At 47.2% G+C, this 17286-nt stretch overlaps 1 protein-coding gene across 20 annotated transcripts in view; it reads right to left on the minus strand.

Annotated features, from left to right (window-relative positions):
• Positions 1-17286, minus strand: part of TANC1 (tetratricopeptide repeat, ankyrin repeat and coiled-coil containing 1) — a 246689-nt gene that overhangs the window by 107292 nt on the left and 122111 nt on the right. The gene's annotated exons all lie outside the window — the stretch shown is intronic.

Consider the following 17286-nt stretch of genomic DNA (forward strand, 5'->3'; position numbering starts at 1 on the left):
GCCGTACGTGGTAAGTACCGAGCAAATGCTAGGTCTCCATTCCTCCTTTCCCTTCCTCTGAGGCCAGAGGCGCGCAGGGAAACTAGAGTCCAGGCTCAACTTGGACCATGACGTGCTTGCCCAAGTAAAACATTACCGGCACAACAGCCATGACTCTTTATACATTGTCTCTGGCTGCTCTGAGCTGTAAAACAGAGTTTTTAACTCCCAGAGTTAAACAACAGAGGCTGTATGGCTCTCGAAGCCTAAAATATTTACTGCCTGGCCCTTGATAGAGAAACTTGGCCAATTCGGCACGAAGGTCATCAGTTACTGAATTCACAAAGCTAACAGATACCTTTCATCTCTTATTGTACTTGACCCTCAAGACACCTGCCTCAGATGTCACGTCTAGGAATCCATTCTCCTTCCCCAGGGCCTGGGATCTGAGCTCAGTCTGCACTTCCAGCTTCCTGGCGCTCCTCACACAGAGAGCTCCAAGGGAGCACCAGACGGTCCAGACACGCAAAGTGCACCTGCTCCAGGCGGCGGCTCATCATGGCCACACCTGCACCTCTGGCAGTGAAGAAGCAGCATTACTTGGAGTGCTAAGACAACGCTCTACCTTTCAGAGCCTTCAAGTCCTCACCCAAAATACAGGTGGAATGCCTGCCGTGGGCATACCACAAAAACTGAAGCTGGAGAAAATATAAAGCTATTGGGCACAACCTTTAGAAAAATCTGGATCCATCCAGCAAACCATCTCAAAAGCCAGGCCTTCCCAAGCATCCCAAGTGGCATGCAAGCAATGAGTAAATTATGACTCCCCAGGCTGTCAGGCAGCATGTGGAGCATGCCTCAATGGACAGTACACTCATCCAAGGGCTGGCCCGAAAGTCCCTGGACTCCTACGTGTGTGATATGAAAGGGGCAGTGCTTGTCTTCCTCCCCAGTTCTCCTGTACAAAAACATTTCCCTAAAATGTTCTCAAGTCACCCTCCACTCCACGCCATTCTCTGCCGTGCAGAGGTTTAAACCCCTCTACTTTGTACAAGGGTCCCAACCAGCCTCCTCAACTGCAAGACGGCCTGCAGGAAGCCATCACGGCCCTGAAACTCAGACCTATTTATACACATCTCCCTGTGTGAAAATGGCCGCAGGACCTCACTGCCGAAGGAATCAAATCCCTGATCTCCTCCAACTCTGCTCACCTCCCACACTACCCTCCCCTAGGCTCCAGCAGCACAGCCCCTGCGTGCCCTGGGGACCTCACGTGGGGCTCCTCTTTCTCTATGGGAAACCCACCTCCTGAAAGCTCCCGTTTGCCATGGAGCACCTAACTCCTCTTTAAGAAGCCCCTCGGCAGTCATACTCACCGGGAAACCTCCCAGTGTCCACGAGGTAACACCCCTTTGCTACCCTTCCTCCCAGCATCATTCTCCCCCAACCGGAGGTCTCCAAGGCGTAGGGCCAAGCGTTCCTGACATTTGTATCTACCTCATGTCTAGCCCAGTGCCCAACACATGGCAGAGGCTCAATAAACCAGCACAGAACCAGTGTTGACGGAACCTCGGAATCAGCGATTTAAAGGTTTCACTAACTCCAGGCCATTCGGGAAATAAAGCTCACCACCAGAAAGCGTCAATCCACCTCCACCATGCCGTCTGACAGTCACAGGGATCCTGGCACGGTCCCCGGCCAACTCGGCTGCCAACCTGTCCAGGAGAGCTGGGGGCGGAAAGGGCTTATGAGGGCACGGCAGCAGGGCACGGGGGCTAAGAATTTCCAGCATGAAAGGAAGCAGCTCGGACGCAAACCAGAAACAATGAACGGGTGTCAAGATGCACGTAAAACACGATTCTCGTAAGCCATGTGCTGGGAAGCATCTTTCTGATCCCAGGACCCGTGTCAGGCTCCACAGGCCTCCTGTATGCGTCCCCGTCTCTACCACAGATATCTACGAGCCACAGTGTCAGTCCACAGGACTCACAGAATTCTGGCCACAGATAAGATTCCTTTTTTTCTGCCTTAAAGGGACCTTCTATTCCTCAGTTGCTTATTAGTACATCACAAACTACAAGAAAAATAAAGTGCTGGGGCTGGCATTGGGGTATAACAGGTTAAGCTGCCACCTGTGATACTGGCATCCCATATAGGTGCCAGTCTGGGTCCCGGCTTGGCTGTTCCACTTCCCATCCAGCTCCCTACTAATGCACCTGGGAAAGCCTCAGAGGATGTCCCAAGTGCTTGGGCCCCTGCACCCAATTGGGAAACCTGGAGGAAGCTCCTGGCTCCTGGTTTTGGCCTGGCCCAGTCCTGGCCATTGTGGCCATTTAGGGGAGTCAACCAATAGATGGCAGATCTCTCTCTCTGCCTTTCAAATAAGTAAATTTAAATATTAACAAACAAAACAAAAAGAAAGTATAGAACATATAGTATAAAACATCTTCGACCCAGCCTGATTTCATTTTTTTTCCCTGAGAATATTCTAGGATTTGGCAGTCGCTGTGAGGTATCTTTTTATGTCCAGGCCAAATCCATCTCTCAGTTCAAGACAAGGCCAGAGGCGGGGTAGCTGTCCTACCCCCATTCCCCAAAATCTTTAAGATCAGTTTGCTTTGTGACTTGCTTCTCACACGCCTCCCACACTTGAGCTCTCACTGGCTGATCTTTATCATGTTCAATAAGAGCTACAACAGGACCAAGAATAAACAACATAGGCATTTAGCTAGCCAGAAGGGATCCGCGGGGTCAGCTCATCCACAAAGCCGTGCTCAGGATTTCCAAAAGCAAATCCAGATATGGACTTCGTCAACATCTACTAACCCAATCCCAACTACTGGCAATTAGGTGAAGTCCTGCATCTGAACAGTGGGGACTTCTCTGTCCTCCACGTCACAGCCACAGACAAAAGTCACAAGTAGCTGACATAAGCGAGAGGACAACAGAAGGCAGAGGGGAAATGTGCCACATCTCAGTAGTGAGGACCAGTCTGCTGCAATACAGAGGAAGCTTCCCTCCAGCCCCTCCTAGGAGCCAGGCACTGTACAAACAATCCCTCCCTCTCCCCTTCTCACAGACCCATACGGTAGAAAGTTCATCCTCAGTTCCAAAGAACCCAGGGATCAGAGAGCTAAGTGTAGTAAGTTCCAGGGACATAGAGGTACTAAGAACAGGGACTTGGCGGGCCGGCGCTGTGGCACAGCGGGTAAAAGCTGCCGCTTGCATCCCATATGGGCACTGGTTCAGTTCCTGGCTGCTCCACTTCCCATCCAGTTTCCTGCTAATGCACCAGGGAAAGCAAGAGAAGATATCCCAAGTGCTTCAGCCCCTATACCTACATGGGAAACCTGGAAGAATCTCCTGGCTGTGGTCTGGCCCAGTTTTGGCTATTACGGCCATTTGGAGAGTGAAGCAGTAGACGGAAGATCTCTATCTCTGTCTCTCTTTGTAACTTCACCTTTCAAATAAATAAAATAAATCTTAAAAACAAGAACAGGAAATCAGGATTTTGAACCCAGGTCCATCTGTCTTCCAGCACACTAGGTAGCCTGGGTAGAACTTTCTCAACAAGATGGTAAGAGAAAAAGGGTAGCATTCAGAAGTTCAATTTTATGCAGTACAGCTAAGGTCTGCTTAAACTTCACAACCTCCTAAAGAAAACAATAACAGTACTCCCTCTATGAATCTTGTGTGCACATATCAAATTTTAATGTGTATAAGACTGTAAACATACACAATCCTCAGAGTACACATCTGGCTCTAAGAAAAACTGTATAAAATTTGGCCGGCGCCGTGGCTCACAAGGCTAATCCTCCGCCTGTGGCGCCGACACCCCGGGGTTCTAGTCCCGGTTGGGGCGCTGGATTCTGTCCAGTTGCTCCTCTTCCAGTCCAGCTCTCTGCTGTGGCCCGGGAAGGCAGTGGAGGATGGCCCAAGTGCTTGGGCCCTGCACTCGCACGGGAGACCAGGAGGAAGCACCTGGCTCATGGCTTCGGATCAGTGCAGCACGCCGGCCGTAGTGGCCATTTGGGAGATGAACCGATGGAAGGAAGACCTTTCTCTCTCTCTCTCTCTCTCTCTCTCTAACTCTGCCTATCAAAAAATAAATAAATAAATAAATAGAAAGAAAAAGAAAAACTGTATAAAATTTTTAAAAAGTGGCACATTATTTTATAAAATATTTTAATAAGGAAATCTCAATTAATTTAAAAATCCTTTACCAATTGACTTTATTTGAAAGGCAGAAACATACACATACACAGCGTGCACTTCCACCTGCTGATTCAATCCAGGGCTGGGCTAGGCCAAAGCCAGGTGCCTTGAACTCGATCCGTGTCTCTCAGGTGTGTGGCAGAGACCCAAGTATTTGGGCCATTACCTGCCACCTCCCAGGATGCACATTAGCAGGAAGCTGGACTGGAAGCAGAGCAGGGACTCAAACTCATGTACTCCAATATGTGATGCAGGCACCCCAAGAGGTGACTTAAGTGCTGTGCCAAATACCTGCCCCCTGAATATTCCGCCTCACTAGAGTTGCCTAGTGGCCGGCGCCATGACTCAATAGGCTAATCCTCCGCCTGCAGTACCGGCACACTGGGTTCTAGTCCTGGTCAGGGCACCGGATTCTGTCCCGGGCTCCTCTTCCGGTCCAGCTCTCTGCTGTGGCCCGGGAGTGCAGTGGAGGATGACCCAGGTCCTTGGGCCCTGCACCTGCATCTGAGACCAGGAGAAGCACCTGGCTCCTGGCTTCGGATCAGCACAGTGTGCCGGCCGCAGCGCACCAGCCGCAGAGGCCACTGAGGGATGAACCAATGGAAAAAAGAAGACCTTTCTCTCTGTCTCTCTCACTGTCCACTCTGCCTGTCAAAAAAAAAAAAAAAAAAAAAAAAAAAAAAAAAAAAACAAACACACACACACACAAAAGCAAGAGTTGCCTAGTAACTACGCAGATTCCTAGTCCACGTACCTCACTTCAGCACCTCTATCCACAGCTAATATTAACACTTGATCCCATGAATGCACACCTGGGCATGAGTTTCCTGTGGTTACCAAACACCCTCAACACCCAAGTGTTAGAGCCAGGGTCTTTGTGAAACTTCAGGCTGCGGAAGACAGAAGCATCTGTGATACCTGCTGCATTCTCACACAACTCCCCCCTCCAGCACCACAGGGGAGCCGTGAGCAGGGCGCAGCAACCCCACTTGTATCCCACTACGTGCACTCCATTGAGGCGAGTAAGCGAAGATGTGGCCCAGTGGGGCACACTCTCACCAGCCTCTGCCCGTGAGCCCTTCACACCATGCAATGTGGCATACAAGGGATCTATTTCTGGTACAGGGTAGTCCTAACTGCAGTATCTGCTTCATCTCGTGCAATGAACAACAATCTGTTTCGGCAGCAGAGCAGGACTGCTGCGCCATCAGGAGAAAGCACATCTGCGCAGGACTTTTCTGGGCAATTTAAGGGATGTGTAAACACCCCCAGACACACAGGCTTCTGCCTCACGTGCTGACTTGGTCAGCTGCCTGCGCCGGGCGCCTCACTGGGACTCTGCTCTCACGCGGCATACCAAGCGTCACACAGCCCCTCTGCAGTGCTGTCTTCTTGCAGCCTGGGGAGCAGACCTAGGCCATTCTGCATCAGTTCCCTGAATCACGAGCTCTTGTGTCCATAGAGAGCACAAGGGAGAGCCACGAACTGCGGAGGCAGGGCACCACCAGGCATCCCACCTTTTGGTTTCACCGAAACTGCTCATCTCCGCTGTCGTAGAGCTTTCCACCCACGTCGACAGTCTAAGAGCCGGCTTCCTGCACCAGTCAATTTTACACGCACAACATTTTAGTCACTTCACATGGACCACATGCAAACTGAGTGATGAGTAACCCAGGGAGCTGGTGGCAGAGCTGCACCTGGAACTCAGGCGCTCTGCCACACTCACGTCCTGTTCCGCAGGGCAGTGCTGCCCACCAAGCTGCCACACGCTCGCCAGCAAGCACGCGGCCAAGGGTCGAGTCCCACGGAGGGCATCTGGTTGAGGATAATCGCTGCCAAGGGACTCATTCACCAAGGAAGCCGAGACCTCGCGATCACCCACCACAGCCCTACGTGTGATGGCTATATCTCATTTACGTTCTACTGCACTTGTCTTGCTAGTCAAGGCTGCTATAACACAAGTACCATGTGCAGGGTCGTTTAAACGTCAATTTATTTCTCACAGAGCTGAGAGCCAAGTGCAGTCTCCATCTCTATCTGCATGCAGCCTGGTGTGCCTGGGCAGGCCGTAAGGGTTTCTCCACATGAGATACAGATTTACTCTTTCTTTTACCAGCCAAGAGGTTGCTATCCCCACAAACTCCTCTGAACCTAATCACTTCTCCCAAGGTCTCACCCCTTACTACAGGGCCACCTGGGGTTTAGATTTCACTATGGAGGTTTTGGGGAGACATAAATGGGCAAGGCCATGACAACCTTAGGAGAAGCTCCATCACCACCCCATCTCCCAGGCAAGGAAACCCCTACAACCTTCCCTGGGCACACCAGGCTGCAGGAGAGCTCCATCCCAACTGCCCAACATAGGGCAGATGGAGACAGATGGCATCTACCAGGCCCCTTCACACTTCAGTCAAAACCAGAATCTCACAAGGGAACTTTCAGCGACTTGAGGTATAGAATTTATTCTCCTGGGCTCTTCAAATGGTGAGCTCATTAGCTGCACCTGGGACCTGCAGCCAGCCAGCAGGACTTTGTTGGTGATGGAAGTGAGGAGAGAATCACACCACCTTGGGAGAGTGTTTCCTAAATTATCTCTCTCGTCACCCTTGAATGGAGAAAGGGTCCCGTGAGTGACAGCGAGAGGCACTCTAGATAAGACTCTGTCCCAGGAAAGATTACTGATTTCAGCACTCAGAGCCCTGATAATGAAGACTTTTCCCAGATACTCGAGTGCTCTCTGGGCTCTTTCTTGCAGAAATCACCATGCTACGTGCACCTTAGTTTCCCAGCTCCAGCCTTTGCACACCTCTACCTGGTACATGGTCAGCCACAGCTGCTCAGGCACAGCCACATGCATGCACGTATGCGTGCGCGCGCACACACACACACACACACACACACACTATTTGAAGATTCAAGCCAGTGCATCATCAGGCTTTTCTTCCTGTCTTTCTTAGCTTTGCAGTAACATGCATTAATGTTAGATATAATAGCTTCCATGGGCTCTGTGGTTTCTGTGTCTGTGAATCAGAAATGATTAAAAAAAAAAAAAAGTCCCTATCACCACTGCCCCTGCCCCCATCCACTTCCTTTGAGGGAAAAACATTCATTTCTGAGCATGGCACTGGGTTTGTTCCAGGCGCCATCTGACACCACCATGGGGTGCAGCTGACACTGCTATAAAGTGTGAGTGGAGAAACCTCCAGTCATCATTAACTGCAGGCAGTGAGGCAAATGCAGCAAAACCCCCAAACGCCTAAGAAAACAGGAGAGTGACAAGAGCATGAGAAAGCAAGGATGCAAGACTACTGAAAACCCCAGCTTAAAACAGACCCTCTGCTCACCACCTCATGGCAGTCAAGACCTGAAAAGGAAGCAGGCCCTTAATTAAACCACCCGCTCTTTCTAGATAGGTCCCCAGCTTTATAAATGTAAGGGACCCTTACCTCTAATTGTTTATGCAGTCACTGGTACTTTCAACCTACCACATGGAGCTTATGAACATGGAATACTAAAATCTACTGGTCTTAACAGTTGTAGACCCATCACCAGGACAAGGGCAGTAATGGGATCCTATTTTCAGGACTCCCATGGGGAAAAGACTCCTGTCCTAAGGAGCTCATGGAATATCAGGGCAAAGGAAGGTGATAAAAGGCTATGCCGAGGGAAGCAGCACAGTACAACAGGCATCTGGAGCAAGAAGAGGCTACTTCTCATGCATGGTAAAGGACAGACACAAAGCAAGGCTAGAGGAAGCAAGAGATGCAAGCCACAGGTGAGGCTGATGCCAAAGGAGGAAACTCAGACCTGGGAAAAAGGGAAGAGAATGAGCAGAGGGGAAAGTGTAGCAACAGAACCGATTTAGGCAATGAAAACCATCCAAAGGGAAAAGAACAGTCTTTTAAATACACAGGTCTGGGACAACTGGTATCTACCTCTTAAAGAATGAGGTTCGTCTGTACCTCACACCACACACAAATAATTCAAAATAAATTGATCACAGATTTCAGTGTAAAACCATAAAACTTTTAGTAGAATACATGGGTATATATTTTTGTGACCTTGAATTATGCAGTGGTTACTTAGACATGGCATCAAATACAGGAATAAAATAGTAACAAACTGGGGCCAGGGTTGTGGAAAGCAGGTCAAGATGCTGTCGCCTGCCATGCCAGCATCCTATATGGGTTCTGGTTCAAGTCCCAACTGCTCCAACTTTGATCCAGCTCCCTGCTAAGGCACCTGGGAAAGCAGTGGAAGATGGCCCAAGTACTTGGGCTCCTGCACCCACACAGGAAAGCCAGAAGCTCCTGGCTTCAGCCTGGTCCAGCCCTAGACATGTCAGCCATTTGGGAAGTGAACCAGTGCATGGAAGATATCTCCCTCCCTCTCTCTCCCTCCCTCTCTCCTTCCCTCTCTCTAACTCTTTAAAATAAATACATCTTTTAAAAAAGTAATGAACTGGACTACAGAAAAGTTTTCATGCTTTAAACAATATTGCTGCGGAGGGTGTTGGGGTGCAATGGGTTAAGCTGCTGCTTGGGACACTTGCATCCCACGTTTTAGAGTCCCTGATTCAAGTCCTGGCTGCTCTGCTTTAAACCCAGCTGCCTGCTAACATGCCTGGGAGACAGCAGATGATGGTCCAAGTATTTGAGTCTCTGCCACTCATGTGGGAGACCTGGATGGAGTTCTAGGCTCCTGGCTTTCCTCTGGCCCAGGCCCAGCTGTTGTGACCATTTGGCAAGTCAACTACTGGGCAAAAGACTGATCAATCTCTCTCTCTCTGACACCCTGCCTATCAAATAGATAAGTAAACTTTAAAAAAAAAATCATCAAGCAAATGAAAAACAGATAATCCACAGAATGCAAGAAAATATTTGCAAATCACCTATCTGATGAAGAACTTGTACCCAGAATATTTTTTAAAAAAAACTCTTACAACTTAATAAATCTACAGTGAGACACCAGTTCACACATACTAGGATGGCTAAAATAAAATAACAGACAAGGACAAGTGTTGACAGGATGCAGAGAAACCTCATACTTGGCTGGTAGTAATATAAATGTTCAGCCATTGTAGAAAATAATTTTGCAGTACCTTAAAAGGATAAACACAGAGTTAGAGCATCCAGCAATTCTACTTTTAGATATATACCCAAGAAAATAAGACAGCTATCCATACAAAAATTCAAACACAAACCTTCACGGTAGCATTATTTATAACAGCCCAAAGTAGAACCCAACCCAAAATCCATCAACCAAGGAATGAATAAACAAAATACACATTTACATACAAAAATATTACTTGGCAATAAAGCAGAATGCTGATACCTATAGCATGGATGAAGCTAGAAAATGTTACACTCCATAAAAGAAGGGGTCCTAAATGATCACATGTGATTCTAATAATATTAAATGCCCAAATAAGCAAATCCATAGATACGGAAAGTAGATGAGTGGTTGCTCCAGGCTGGCTGGAAGGGTGTGCGGGTAACATTAGAGAGGAATACAAAGTGACTAATAATGGGTATGAATTTTGGGTTTTTTTTAGAGGGGATTTAAAAAAAATCCTAAATTGAGACTGTGGAAATTGTTGCCCAACTATATGAAAATGCAAAAAAAAAACTTTGAACTGAAAACATTTAATGGGTGAAATATATGGTCTGTGAATGACTTCTAAATAAACCTGTTTTTTAAAAATGCAATAGGATAAATCACAATGGGAAAACATATAAATTTGACTCGAGAAAATGAAAAACTTATGGATGTCATAAAACACTATAACCTAATTAAATGGAAAATGATTAGCTAGGAATTTTTTTACAACATACATGACTAATAGCCTCAAAACAAACAGCAACAAAGTTATGATAATTCAGTAAGAACCACATATTGCCCCAACAGAATCAAGAACAAGTACGACAAAAAAGTCCCTGAAGAAAAAAATCACAATTAACCAATATATAAAAAATACTTCATCCTCAATGTTAGTAAGTCAATGGATTAATCCAACACTTATTGTCTACCTTATGAAAACATGAGACAGCTTTAGGTATTAAGATACAAGAATGTTCTAGGCCGGCGCCGCGGATCACTAGGCCAATTCTCCACCTGCGGCATGGGCACACCGGGTTCTAGTCCCAGTTGGGGCGCTGGATTCTGTCCCGGTTGCTCCTCTTCCAGTCCAGCTCTCTGCTGTGGCCTGGGAAGGCAGTGGAGGATGGCCCAAGTACTTGGGCCCTGCACCGGCATGGGAAACCAGGAGGAAGTACCTGGCTCCTGGCTTCAGATCAGCACAGTGCGCCGGCCGTAGCAGCCATTTGGGGGGTGAACCAATGGAAAAAGGAAGACCTTTCTCTCTCTCTCTATCACTGTTTAATTCTGCCTGTCAAAAAAAAAAAAAAAAGAAAAAAAAAGAAAAGAAAAAAAAGATACAAGAATGTTCTTGCACTGTTCCTTATTTAGTAGGAAACCGGAAATATTTTATCTAAAGCAACAGGGAATGGGCATTACTGTTGGGCATGCACCAAAGAAATAAGGCAGGGAAGTGGCTGTCTCCTAGAAGGAACAGAGGAAATCAAGATTATATTGCGGGGCCAGTGCTATGTATCAGGTGAAGCCGCTGCCTGCAATGCCTGCATCCCATATGGGCGCCGGGTTCTAGTCCCGGTTGCTCCTCTTCCAGTCCAGCTCTCTGCTGTGCCCAGGAGGGCAGTGGAGGATGGCCCAAGTGGTTGGGCCCCTGCACCAGCATGGGAGACCCGGAGGAGACTCCCGGCTTCGGATCAGTGCAGCTTCAGCTATTGCAGCCATCTGGGTAGTGAACCAGCAGATGGAAGACCTTCCTCCCTTCCTCCCTTCCTCCCTCCCTCCCTTTCTTATCTTTCTCTCTCTCTGTAACTCTGCCTTTCAAATACATAAATAAATCTTTAAAAAAATTGTATTGCATCACTATTTTATCTATTTTTGTAATATATTTACTCCTCAAATATTGTTTCTAAACTTTAGAAAATAAAAAAGATATATGCACTTATCTTCACTGAACTATGTATTCAAAGAATTACATAAGGTAATCGCATATTCTTTATGAATAGTTCTTATACTTGCTACATCTTAGAATCAGCTGAGCAGTCTTAAAGAAAATCTCAATTCCCAGGCCTTTCCTTAGATGCATCTAAATTATATTAGAATCTCTAAGGTAGCACCTAGGCACTAATAGTTTTTTGAACTCTAGGGTGGGGGCCAGGCCGACACTGTAGTGCAGCAGGTAAAGATGCTGACTGCGACACCAGCATCCCCTAAGAGTGCCCAAGAGTCATGGCTGCTTCACTTCTAATCCAGCTCCATGCTAGTGCACCTGGGACAGCAGCAGAAGATAGCCCACATACTTGCACTGAGAGATCCAGGCTCCTGGATTTGGCCTAGTCCAGCCCTGGCTGTTGCAGCCATTTGGGGAGTGACAGAAGTGCATGGAAGATCTCTCCATCCAACTCCGCCTTTCAAATAAATAAATAATTCTTAGTAAAAAACTTCTGGGTAAATCCAAAATTTATAATGAAATTGAATAAGGGCGGGGGCCAGCCCTGTGGCATAGTGAGTAAAGCTGCCGCCTGTAGTGCTGGCATCCCATTTGGGTGCCAGTTCAAGTCCCAGCTGTACCACTTCTGATCCAGCTCTTTGCTGTGGCCTGGGAATGCAGCAGAAGATGGCCCAAGTCCTTGGCCCCTGCACCCATGTGGGAGACCAGGAAGAAGCTCCTGACTTTGGATCAGTGCAGCTCCAGCCATTGCAGCCATCTGGGGAGTGAACCAGAGGATGGAAGACCTCCCCTCCCCCACCACCTCTATCGGCCTCAGCCTCTCTGTAATTCTGCCTTCCAAATAAAATAAATAAATCTTAAAAAAAAAATTGAGTAAGGGTGAACTATGTCCAAAGTGGAGTAAATGCACGCACACTGGTTCTCCATGCAAACGCACATGCTCATCAGAACAACAGAAAATGTGTCACTTTTCACAGCTGGACAAGCAGTGAGACTCAGGGAAGGCTGTCTCCTCCTTGGGCTATCACATCACAGGATTCCAGGAGGAAGCCAAGAATGTCTCCCTGTCGGCCACTTGGCGAAGGGCCGTCCTTGCTGAAGGCCAGGTTCCAGGCTGTGGCCTTGACCTCAGAAATGAAAGCAGGCTCTGGACCAGCAGGACGGTGCATGCCTGTGTGAGTCCTCACCCCCAGAAAGCTCCAGACACACCTGTACACAACCTTACACCACCCCTGTGTATGACAGAGAACACAAGCCGTGGCCCCGCCCTGCTCACATGTCAACCCACAGGCAGAACCCCAGGGCCGACTGGCCCGAGAGGAACAAGCCCTGCATGGACTGGGGGCAAGTTCCACACAGCTGAGAGGACTTGGCTTGTGCCTGTGCACCGAGGCCCTCCTGCCCGACACGCCTGTGAGGTTCCACAGGGTTCTCCAGGAGCCTCGCCGAGCACTAATGACCACAGTGGAGGGAAATCTCAAAGCCAGCTGAGTGTTTTTATGCCCATGAACTTGATCTGACTCAGCTGTGATAATTCCCCTGACACACTATCCTGGAAAGAAAGAAAATGGAAACTGTCTGAGAAGTGCAGACAGAAGGAAAAGTTCAAAAGATGAAAGGGCCCAGAACGACATCTCCCTAGTCACAGCAAAGCCTGATAAACAGCTGGGAGCACTAGCCACTTAGCAGGTCCCAGAAGACGTTACCTTCTAAGAGAAGCCTCTCAGAGAGCTGCTGGGAGGAATGTGCAATCAATACAGCCTCTCTGCAAAGCAACTGGGCACTGGGCATCAAGGTTCCATTGGCTCGGTAATCCCACTGCTGGGAACGTGCCCCCTCAAGGAGCGCGCAGAGCCGCGTATACAAGTTACTGGGGACAAACATTCACGCCAGTTCTGCAGAGAGGTGCCTTCTCATTGCTGTACAACCCACTATGCAAATACAGGCTTAAAAATGGCTCAGGTGGCAAATTTTATATTTCACCACAGCTGAAAATAAGAAATTTAATAACAAAACCAAAGCAAAACACCTTGGCTGGAGCTACAATTCTAACAATCAGAATTCAGTTTGAAAGTTGATCGCAGGATATTTAAACTATGGCAGTAAGTCTCAAGTCCTTCAAGCAAACTGAGCCTTGCTCATGTGAACATACAGGGTGAAAAAAAGGCAGAATGTGAAGGCTATACAGTGGGGTCACAGGTTTAGGAGCAGTAAATTAAAGGGGAAAAACATATATATCAAAAATGCTGACAGCAGTTCTCTCTCCATGATGAGATTTTCACATCTTCTGCAGGAAACACTTTTGTGGGGTGGCAGGAGGGAGCTCTTGGCCTGTGTTAACTCCGGGTCCAAGTATCACAGGGCCGGTGTGAGCTCCACTTCACCGCCGTCAGCATGGAGGATTCCCCCTTAAGGAAACCCAGATCAGTCACGGCAAAAGTAGACCCAACTGGAAGTGGAACGGCAGAAGTGGGAACGCTTGCTTTCTCGGGTCTCCCCACACACACAGGGCCCGGGACAGGAGCGATGTCACCCTCTGGTTACCACGTGCAGCACCCCAGCACTGTGTTTCAAAAGGCTGCTTCTCCATGACGTCCACCTTTCAGATGGTTTCATAATGGGCCCACAGTGATCTGGCAAAGAGTAACGCAAACACCAAGTAACTAATGATATTACTAATAAACAAGCCACCGGAAGCAGGCGTTTCTCCTCTCTGGAAGACAAAAGGATACACTGCAAACACTGACAAATTCTCAATCCACAAAGACTTGCATCAGCCACAGAACTACTTTCATGGCGGCTGGTCATTGTTTTCATGACCAGAAAATGGATTTTCCATTGAGGAAAAACACAAAAGATTCTGAAACAATAGTCTGAAAATAGAATCTTCTGGCTAGCATGAGAAAGCATAAGAAACAATGGAGAAAGGTGGCAGAAGAGTTAAGTGTAAACAGTGACTCTCAATACAAGTGTCAGAAACTTGATCACATAAAACGTACGGCCACATGACGATCAGGTTAATGAAACTACCCCTGGCCCAGAGTTCTCAGGACCCAGCAGCTAACTGCCAACTGCATTAATATACACATTCCCATCAATGCAGGCCTTTGTACACAGTGGACAGTCTTGGGCCCTAGCTAGAATAATAGCTCCAGTCCCTGACAGTTTCTTAATTAGCATCAATTATAAAGAGTTTCTAGCCAGACAAGTAAAACAGGCTTGTATTTTTTTTACAGCAGAGTCAACCAAGAGGAAGAGGAAGGGGCCTAACCCTACAGATCAGAAGTCACCAAGGGAATGGAGTAGCTGTGTATAAAGGGAGCACGGCCTTTGTGTAAAGGGTTGGGGACAGGGCGTGATACCCTCCAGGCACTGCTGTGTTTCCTGTATCACTAGTGGTGACAACAGGGCTAGCTTTTAAAATAGATGGATATTTTTAAATCCACAGCACATTCACAACCATATGTCAACTTTTTTTTTTTTTTTTTTTTAACCAGCAGGTAGAACATTAGGGCTCTGGGTACCTTTTTAACAGAAAGGATGTGTGGAAAAGTATTGTGTATGGTTTGATGTATTCAGTCTCTGCCATTTTTCAGCAAGCATCTCTGCCCTCAATGTTTCTTTTCCAATTAAAATTGCTGAGGTAATGAAGCCAAATTACCACTGTGAGCCATCAATTTGCTGCAGAAGCACTGCTCTGTTAGACATGTCTGCTTAGCTGATTTCATTATCATTTGGACCAAAACATCTAAGACAGGATATTTTCTTCAGGGCAGGGAAAGGTTGAATGGTACAGAACTACAATTCCCTTCTACTCGCAAAGTCCTGCAAAGAATTTGGCAAAAATAAATTTCACTCCCACAGAGAAAACCTTTGGGATGTTCTCTCAAAACCATAAATACCTCATCTGGTCTGGACACAGAAGGACACAGGCCTTGCCCCCGTTTCCCTGCCCACACACCTGCAGCATCTACAAAACCCTTCTGGAAATCCACACTTCCCAGTTTGCCACTGCTACTCCAGGTCCCCACTGAAACAAACACTGAATGTGTTAATAAGAAAATTATATCAGAACCGCAGTATTTCCTGGACTCTCTCAAGTCTTGCCCAGTCCTAAGGTCCAAGCAACATCAATTCATTTGCAGTAGTGCAGACAACAGGAAGGAAATATTGTCCAAAGTCTCCAATCTCTGCACTTGGCCTTGCTTTCAACTGAGGTCCCTTAAAGAGACAGATAGGCAGGGGATACTCAGAAAAGGCACCTTGAGGATGGTGTTATGGCACAGTGGGTTAAGCTGCCATCTGTGATACTGGCATCCCATATAGGATCACTGGTTCAAGTCCTGGCTGCTCCACCTCTGATCTATCTGCCTGCTAATGCACCTGGGAAACTAGAGGAAGATGGTCTAAATTCTTGGGCCCCTGAAACCCATGTGGGAGACTGGGATTGAGTTCTGGGCTCATGGCTGTTGTAGCCATTTAAAGAGAGAACCAGAAGATGGAGGATGTCTCTGTGTGTGTCTCCCTGTAACTTTGCCTTTCAAATAAATAAAAATCAATCTTTTAGACAAAAGAAAAGACTTGTTGCTTGCCCTCAAGCATCAGACATGGAAAGCACATATTAAAGAAAAAATTACTGATACTGGTTAATGCACAGTAAGGTAGACTTTATTTGGATGTAAGGCAGGACACTGCAGTAGAATTTTGCAGTTGAGAGACAGATGGGGCTCAACCCCCAATACAGCATGGATCAGTGGGAGTTTATGGCCAAGCAGCCCAGTTGCAGGGGGTGGGGTGGGAGGAGGGTGTCCATGGGTGGAAAATTAAGAAGGGGAAAGGAGAGTCTGGCTAAACTGACCTGACAGGGTTCTTGCTGCAGCCAGGCCGAGGTGATCAGACACCACCCGGGGGACAAGGGATGGGCATTAGGCTCCCAATCAGGTCAGAGGAGTTTTTGCTGAACTGACTTAGCAGGTTTGTTTGCCTCATACTGGATTTTTACAAGAAAGTGCACAGACGGCCCTGCAAGAAGGTTCTGCAGCCTCACTAAATGTCAGTTATAAACACCATTTCAGAGTAACACAACAAAAGACATAGTTGGTAACAAAAAGTAAAATCCTGTGCACAATCTTTAGCAAGTCGAGTAATTCCAGTCAGCACAGGCCAGCAAGAGAGGCAGTGTGGGGCCTGGGCTTTGAAGCAATGAGGAACTTTGACAGCTATGCAACAGGGGAAGCCAAAGACAAAAGCAAGGATGCTCCAGGGATTTTCCCTGATTTGATAGGCTGAACACCTTGAACACAGGAGTCACTTCACACCCAAGCCTTCCGCAAGCTCTAGCCGATGACTGGATTGTAAACAATGCCATCCCAAATTTTTATGTAAAAGAATCCTAGAGCAATTAAAAAAAAAATCTGGACCAAATCCACAGCAACATTTCCAACTGAACATTTGCCCTCTTAATTTCATCCCTAAACCTCAAATATCCATTAAATGACTCAGAAATAATGCAGATATCTTTTCCAGGAATATAAATATCTAGAAGACCAGCAAAACAGATACCAATTAATTCCACAGCCCCAGGGCACCTGTTAGATGAATTCCAAATATGTTTGCACAGAATTGAAAAGAACCCCTGAGTGGCACATGATGCAGAAAGTCTCAATTTATCCTGCCTTTTGTAAATAAACACTCAGCAAGTCTGCAGGAGTATCCAAGAACTCTTCATGACTTCCAGGCAATGCATTTTGGAAAGGCTTTGCTCACCTCTGAATCACAACCTCTCAAAGTGCAATCATGTCTGACTTTTTCAGTAACACTAAGTGGGAAAAGCACGTGACAATGGGGGAAACCAAAATACATCACATGAGTGATCCCTAGGTCCCTGCGCCCCATCCCTTCACAGGTCTGCGTCTTTACAAACACCTGAATGTTACAGCTACTCAAATACTGATGCAATCAATTGAGCATATCAGTGTCAAACACTTGGCAGTAAGAGACGGACTGCTGTCAGGTGATAATACCTCATGTGAGTTTAGATTTTGGTGCTC

This window comes from Oryctolagus cuniculus, chromosome 3 (assembly GCF_051225735.1).
Source record: "Oryctolagus cuniculus isolate XC-2025 breed Fujian yellow rabbit chromosome 3, ASM5122573v1, whole genome shotgun sequence".
Taxonomy (NCBI): Eukaryota; Metazoa; Chordata; class Mammalia; order Lagomorpha; family Leporidae; genus Oryctolagus; species Oryctolagus cuniculus.